Below are 7,745 nucleotides of genomic sequence, written 5' to 3' on the forward strand. Positions count from 1 at the left end.
CATCGACTATGCTCTATATGGAATTCTGCCTGATGATCCTAAGGAAGCGGCTGCAATTAAACGAAAAGCCCTCCGATTCTATTACGATGCAATTTCTCAAGTCTTGTATCGTAAATCACATGATGGAGTCTTACTTAGATGCCTTTCCCAAAAGGAAGCGAAAGAGGCTCTCAAGGAAGCTCACGGTGGAATGTGCGGAGCTCATCAGCCCGGAGCTAAGTTAGGAGATCGCCTCCGACGCATCGGCTATTATTGGCCGAAGATGTTTTCAGACGCGGTTGACTATGCTAAACGTTGTCACGCATGCCAAATTCATGGGGATTTTATCCACCAAGCACCGGGAAACTTACACCCCACATCAGCGACTTGGCCATTCGAAATGTGGGGTATGGATATCGTCGGACAGATTTCCCCTCCAACGTCCAAGGGACACCGGTTCATTCTAGCCGTGACCGACTATTTCTCCAAATGGGCGGAGGCAATCCCGTTGAAAGAAGTCAAGACTTCAAATGTAATCAAGTTCATCAAGCATCACGTTGTCTACCGTTTTGGAGTCCCGAGGCGAATAGTTCACGACAATGGGACACAATTCGTCAGCCTTGGGTTTCAGAGATTCTGTGACAAATTTAGAATCCAAAGTGTTGCATCCACGACATATTATCCACCAGCAAATGGTTCAATAAAACCATAGTGAAGCTTCTCAAAAAGTTTGTTTCTAAAAGCCGGCGCGATTGGGATGAAAGACTGGGTGAATGTCTTTGGGCTTACCGCACTACGGTAAGGACCTCTACAAGAGCCACACCTTTTTCTTTGGTATACGGCTGCGAGGCTGTATTGCCATTGGAAATCCAGATTCCTTCTCTGAGAGTCGCTATCACAACTGGACTAACAGAAGAAGAAAAGCATCAACGACGTCTGTAAGAACTTGAAGCCTTAGACGACAAGCGACTTTAAGCTCAACAACAGATCGAGTTATATCAAGCCCGTATTTCCAAAGCCTGCAACAAAAAGGTTAAGGAACGGATTTTCAAGAAAGGCGATTTAGTGTTAGCCAACAGGCGACCCATGGTGATGACACACAAAACCAAAGGGAAATTCAATCTTAAATGGGAAGGGCCCTTCGTAATAGAATCAGTCTATTCGAATGGAGCGTATTGCCTCATCAATCAAGAAGGCGACAGGCTCATGATGCCAATTAATGGGAAGTTTCTTAAGAGATACTTCCCATAAATCATGTAGCCCCCTAAACCCCACCCAAATCAGGCTGGGGGTTGCCCATTCATAGTGTAATTCTATCTTGTATTTCGTCATGTTAACACTACACCTCTGACGATTGTAATTTGATGGAATTATTCTAAATAAATAATAAAGGGAATTTCGATAGCATTTGCATTATTTTCTATTGTCTTGAGCCAGATTGCAGCAAAAAAAAAAAGACGATAAAGAGCAAAAGTGATATCATTTTCATTCAATGTTGTTAATCTAAACACAAAATGAAAACAATACAAAATTCCTTAATCAAGAACAGGTCAAGAGCTAAACATCAGGCTTCATTAACTTGAGGGTTTTTAGCCTAGACTTGAAGGCAGAGAGTTTCTCCCGGTGAGCTGCTCGGACTTGTTCCTCGATCTCCTTTCTGAGTTCTGCTTCAATAGGAAGGGTAGCGACAATGTCCTTACGAGTCTGCTCAGCTGCGTGGAGTGTACGGAAAAATTTCGTATAAATTTGGCCACTTTTATGCTCAAGCTCTTTCCTGACATCCTCATAGTGGGCCAATTGGGCTTTCTTCTGGTCCAACTCGGCTTCTAATCGAGCGATAGTCTCTTCGATACCGCGGATATCAGAAGCAACACGTTTGATCTTAGCATATGTTGATGTCGTCCAAACATTGGCTCAAGATGGATTCACAGTCTTCAAGAGAAGCCCCCTCAACACTGACCATATTAATAATTGTTTGCATCCAACGTTCCAGTTCATCAATTGATTTCTTCAGAGCCCTTGAGCGTGGAGGAGGAAGAGTTGGATAGATTAAACCCGTATGTTCGTCCTGAACAGGTGTCGGAGCAATTTCAGAAGAAGGGCCCTCTCCAGCTCTATCGTCCTCAGGAATTGAAGGAATCGATTGGGGCATTTCGTCCTCTCTGTCAATTAAACGCTCAACGAGTGCAGACTTCATCGAGTCCCCCATTAATTTGGCCTTTTTGGAATTTTTGGCCATGACAGGTATCCGCTTGCGAATTCTCCTGTCATACTCACCTTGCTCAGCAGCAGAAAGAGCTTTCTTACCCGATCTTAAAGAACGAGGTGTAGGAATGGGCTCTTCTGCAGGAATCTCCTCAGTTGTCTTTTCTTCGGGAGAATCATCAATTCGCTTTCCCTCTTCAATTCCCGTAGGAACCTCTTCTTCAGAAGGTTCTACGGTAGACAAGTCCTTAGGAGCTTCAACGGATCCGATCGCTTCCTATTCATAAGATAGGTACTCTTCCATCCCTGGTAGACGAGTACTCGCAGAACCGCTCCGTGAACAATACAATTCCCGAATCTCGTTTATACATGAAGTATAAACGTCATATTTCGGAATCTGAGAAGCTTCGGCAAACCACTGGCGGAAATCCATAACAGCAGAACAGCCGGGTGGTGAGTTGGGTAAAGTGAATTGCGCATGGGTTCCCCCGGCGGAGAAAAAGTACCATGCGCGAGCTCCTTCGTATAAATTCCCAATCTGAGCTAACGCCGGGTTAGGATTGCCAACATAGAGTTGGTCATATCCAAACTGTCTCGCGAACCGAGAAGGCATGTAAGGCTCGATTACGCACTTCTCCCGTGAGCGATAGACCAGGTAGCCCAACCTGATCATAAGAAGCCAGCTGAATGTACCCTCTTCCAAAGAAGACGAGCCTTCAAAAAGCAAATCCATGAAACGAGCATCCTTAACATCAGCCCCGTCAAAGTTAGGACAGAAAACCCGGTAATTATCTTCCCGGGATAGAAGCTGTCGAGCCCTGACTATATAAGAACTAGTCCACGTGGCCGACTCCAATCTCTGTACGAAGGGAGTATAAGCATCATCCCCCTCATGCACTCCTTGTTCGCGTGGAAAACTGTGTTCTTTTTCATTGAGATAATTGTCATCTTGGCTTACAAAGATCCGGTCTTTTATAGATCCGGTTACAAATAAATCAAAGAAAATAAAGAAAAAATTACAACTTTCCTTCTGTGAACAAATCACGAGCTCCTGTTTTGCGGTCGCTCGCTTTGGTGGGTTCTTTGCCTGCGCCGGGGTTAATCCGTGGACCACCGCGCGATCTAGATCCGGTCGGATCTACACGATTATGCGGGTATTATTCCACGAAGGGAATAATAGCCGGGAGGGATTAATCCACCAAGGGAATAATCGCTCGGATCTTCGCAGATCTGTTCTTTCTTCCTCTCGAAATCCTGCCTTTTCTGACGTGGATGGTCGCCGAGGATCAGATCTATACGTCCAAGTCTTCAAGTCTTCAAACTCCGAGTTCACTCTTCAATCCGGCAGAGTTTCGGCTCTTGAAAGTTCGACCTCCGAAAATGAACATCTCTAGGCCTATTTATAGGCTCTCAGGACAGTGGCCGCAAACAGAGAAGTGTCGGCCACCATCAGCCACTGTCGGCCACCTCGGGGTGGCCGGCACTGTGCCTAGCCACCTTGAGGTGGCTCGGCTCATGGCCAAGCCACCTCAAGGTGGCTCGGCCACCGAGCCACCTCGGGGTGGCTCGGCCACCGAGCCACCTCAGGGTGGCTCGGCCTTGGCCGAGCCACCTTGAGGTGGCTCGGCCACCGAGCCACCTCAAGGTGGCTCGGCTAAGGCCGAGCCGCCTTGAGGTGGCTCGGCTTTGGCCGAGCCCCCGCGGGCGGTGTTTTCCGACTTTTTCGAGTCGTTTTCCGTTGTTTCCGGTTCTGTCCGTGATTCGGTTGATTGAGACTCTGATTGGTTGATCTGATTTGGCAGTAAGTTGGATTCCTGATTTGGCAGTAAATCCGCTTCTGAGTTCGAGTCCGAAATTGATCTTGATTCGATCGTGATTCGTCCGAGTTTCCCCTTGGTTGGATGGCTCGTTGATTCCTCAACTCATTAGCTTGATTCTGCACGCGGGTGGATGCATTCCGTCGCTTCTGTGCGATTCGTCGATCTCGTCGCCTCGTTGGTTCGTCGGTTTGTGCCGAGCTATGCTAGGGGACCTATAAGCAATTTTATATGCCTACAGATACCCCCTCCAAAGTATTTCAGTCTCGTTCTTTTATAGAAGAGTCTGGGATACTTTGGATATGATTGTCCCTACCTTCAGTCGGTATAACGGGACCTCGGAATGGCTTCTGTTCTTGACTCCTTCAATTCTCCAGGCTTTTCGGTGCTTTGTCGAAAGTCTGTAAGAGTTCCGGTGCTGCATTTATTGTCTGACCGTTTGTCGGAATTTTCTGAACTTGAAGTCGATTCCTTTGAGCTGACCATTGATTGTGGCGTCGAGTCTTTATGCACAACGCGTTGTCCGGCGTAGTGTGGTTGAGTTATCCTTAAGAATATTTATAAACAATATTCTCCAGGAACTTCTCAAACCAAAAATAGGGAATAGTTTATACTCATATACCTTATTGGAGTATTAAGAAGCAGTTTATACTCGTATACTTTTCGGAGTGTTTTTGTGCCTAAATGAGCTGAACCGGCTTAAAATGAGCCAAAAAAGGCAGTAAATCGGCTCAAAAAATCCTCCAACTCCTCCGAACAAATGGGAGAGGGGTGAGTGAATGATGGACTGAACCGTCGCTCGATTTGAAGTCGTTTCGATGCTCGGTTCGGCTTCAATTTGGATTTTGGTTCGAACTGGGTCCGGTCCGGTTCGGTTCGGTTTGGTTCAACCCGGTCCACCTTATATAAAGGGGGTCTTTTTCTTTTCTTTTTTCTTTACCCTAGGGCCGGCCCCCCCCTTTTTGCCTCCTTTTTGAATTTCTCTTCCCTCGAGCCTCCGTTCTCCCTCAAAACTCGATCTTCGTCTTAGATTCATCCTTCCTTTTGATCCTTGACTGAGAAATCCCTCGAAACTTCCATATTTAGACTTTCCTTCGAGCCCCTCGAGCGCGTGGTTCGAGCACTTCCAAGATCTAATTTTTGTCGGATCCTCGAGCTTCCCCTCAGGTATATCTCCATAATCTTGATCTATTTCATGTTTGATCTAGTGTATGGAATAGCGGGATCGCATATAAGGGTTGAGGGAGTGATTTGATGCCTCAAGCTCGCCTTTTTAGGGGATAAAAAAGTGATTTTTATTTCTAGATCTGACCTCTTGAATTCTTTTTCTGTAGGCCATTATGTCGCGAGTATCGAGAGGTCGTTTTCCTGCTGCATCGGTTGATGGCGCGCCTCCCTCATATGCTGGTGAGCAATTTTTTGACCTTTTTCGAAAATTTACAAATTAGTCCTCTTTTTTCTGGATATTTGCAAATTAGTCCATTTTACCCCCCGTTGTTCTCCTTGGTGAGGCAACCGGGAAAGGCCTTGGTTCTCCTTGGTGAGGATCGACGCTTTATGGAAATTTTGCAAATTAACCCTCTTCTTCTGAGAATTTTGCAATTTAGTCCTTTTACCCTATTTTGCTCTCCTTGGTGAGGCGATCGGGAAAAGCCTTGATTCTCCTTGGTGAGGATCGACGCTTTAAAGATGGGTTTTGCTTGGTCAAAACCACATCTCATAATAAAGGGGGCGTTTTGACGCTGCATTGTGCTTTATAAGGCAGGGATATATTGTCGATATACCCTATCTTATAAATGCGCAATGTGGCCAAATCGTCTCGCCCTTTATAAGGCAATGACTCTATCTTACCAATTTGTAAGATGAATTCAATTTCCTTTTATATCTGAAATTAACAAACACTTAACTGCTTGTTTTCAGTGGAATATCCTTCCGGAGCTTTTTCATCGCATGCGGTGAATGGACGTCGTGATGAGTATTATTCCACATCTGATGACTTTTCGCCCATTCCGTTCACCTCCCAGTTTGCTCCGGGCACGTCGTTGGAAGTTGTCCAAGTGGTGAGGGAAGGTGGCCATCAAGCTCTTCGCCAGCTGATCACAGATGCGCCTCTCGTGCAGGATGCCAGTTCCGTTCAGTCTCTTAGGAAGACTGACTTCTTGTTTGGAGACTCTACCAGGGATCCCGATGCAGTATTTATTGAGGCTGAGCAGTGGCTTTACCAGACTGGCAGTCGTTATATGTATTTGCCGAAGATTCCTCGACACCGTTCTTTGACTGAGCTCAGGCGCCAAGCTGTGAAGCGGGAGATGTCGTGGAGTTTGACAAAGGAACATGAGAGCGTTCACTGCGGCTATATTACTCATCAGGCAGTTCCTGGTTCGAGTCGAGATCACATTGTTGGACTACATCCTGGAGTACTGGGGCTAGATACTCCGCCTCGCAATGAGTTCCTCACCACTGCTTCTACTTTGAGGAATCGCCTCGCTATCTTAGGACGGGAGATGCCTGCACCGCGCCACAGATTCTATGGTTGGGTCCATTCTTTGGACAGGTTTTGGTGGGCTCGTATGACGAAGTATGTCTTGAGCCGATGGAGCGAGGAGTTACATGCTTGCGGTCTTTATGCAGCCATTCGGGCCACTATGCATGGCTTGCCTACAAGCGCGAAGCATTTCTTTGCCCTATGCGAGCTTTACAATCCAGATTCCAACACTTTTCTGACCAGGCACGGAGAGTTGGGCTTGGCTCTACATGAGATGCACAAGATTTCTGGTTTGCCCATGGGACAGATGTTATACCAGGAGTACTTTCCCTCCAACCATGAGTTGAGTCAGCTGAAGGATCGCATGCCCGACCGCTACGAGACCTTATGGGATCTCACTTGTCATTACCACATTGCTTTGGCGCAGTCTAAGCCCCTAGCGAAGAGGACCAAAGCAAATGTGAGCCTGAAGCAGTTCGCATCATACTTGTTCAGGAATCTGGAGAGCCATTCTGGCCAATCTATTTGTGAACTGGCACCGCTGACTCCTTCAGAGGTTAATGAGCTGCTGAATAAGACTAACGCCCAATCCTCTACCATTAGCAGTTCCGAGAGCGGCTTTCCTGCAGGGACTAAATTCAGATCGTTCTTATATCATGCGACCACACCGATTCGTCCGATGACTCTCCTTGCCGGTTATCTCGCCATCTGGTTGAAGAAATGTGTGGTCCCGTATCAGTCTGGTGACGCTCTGCCACTGGAAGTGCTCTATCCTGCAGTTCAGCTTGCCTACAAGAAGGAACTTTCGCTTCTTCCGGTGATGGTTGCTGTAGGCGTATAAAATTGCCTATAGGTCCCTTAGCACAGCTCGACGCCGATTTAACAAACGGACCACCGGGCGACGTATCCAAACAAGACCGTTAGCTCGCCAACGCTGAAGCCAAGCTATACGCAACGGAGCAGGTTAACGAGGCGACAAATCGCACCCAAGCATTGGAATGCATCCACTCGCACGCGGAATCAAACCAATGTTTAGGTGAATCACCGAGTCATCTAAACAAGAGCGAACTCGGATGAATCACGATTGTTCGCGGGAAAAATCGTGGCTTTCTTCATTGTTGATGTCATTGCTATCTCAGTTAACAACTTTATGCGTTACAAAGATATCCGGTCTTTTTATAAGATCCGGCTTACAATGAAAAATCAAAGAAAACGAAGTAAAGATTACAATTTTCCTTATTTGTCGAACTAATCGCGAG

Source organism: Asparagus officinalis, chromosome 8, assembly GCF_001876935.1.
Source record: "Asparagus officinalis chromosome 8, Aspof.V1, whole genome shotgun sequence".
NCBI classification, from domain to species: Eukaryota; Viridiplantae; Streptophyta; class Magnoliopsida; order Asparagales; family Asparagaceae; genus Asparagus; species Asparagus officinalis.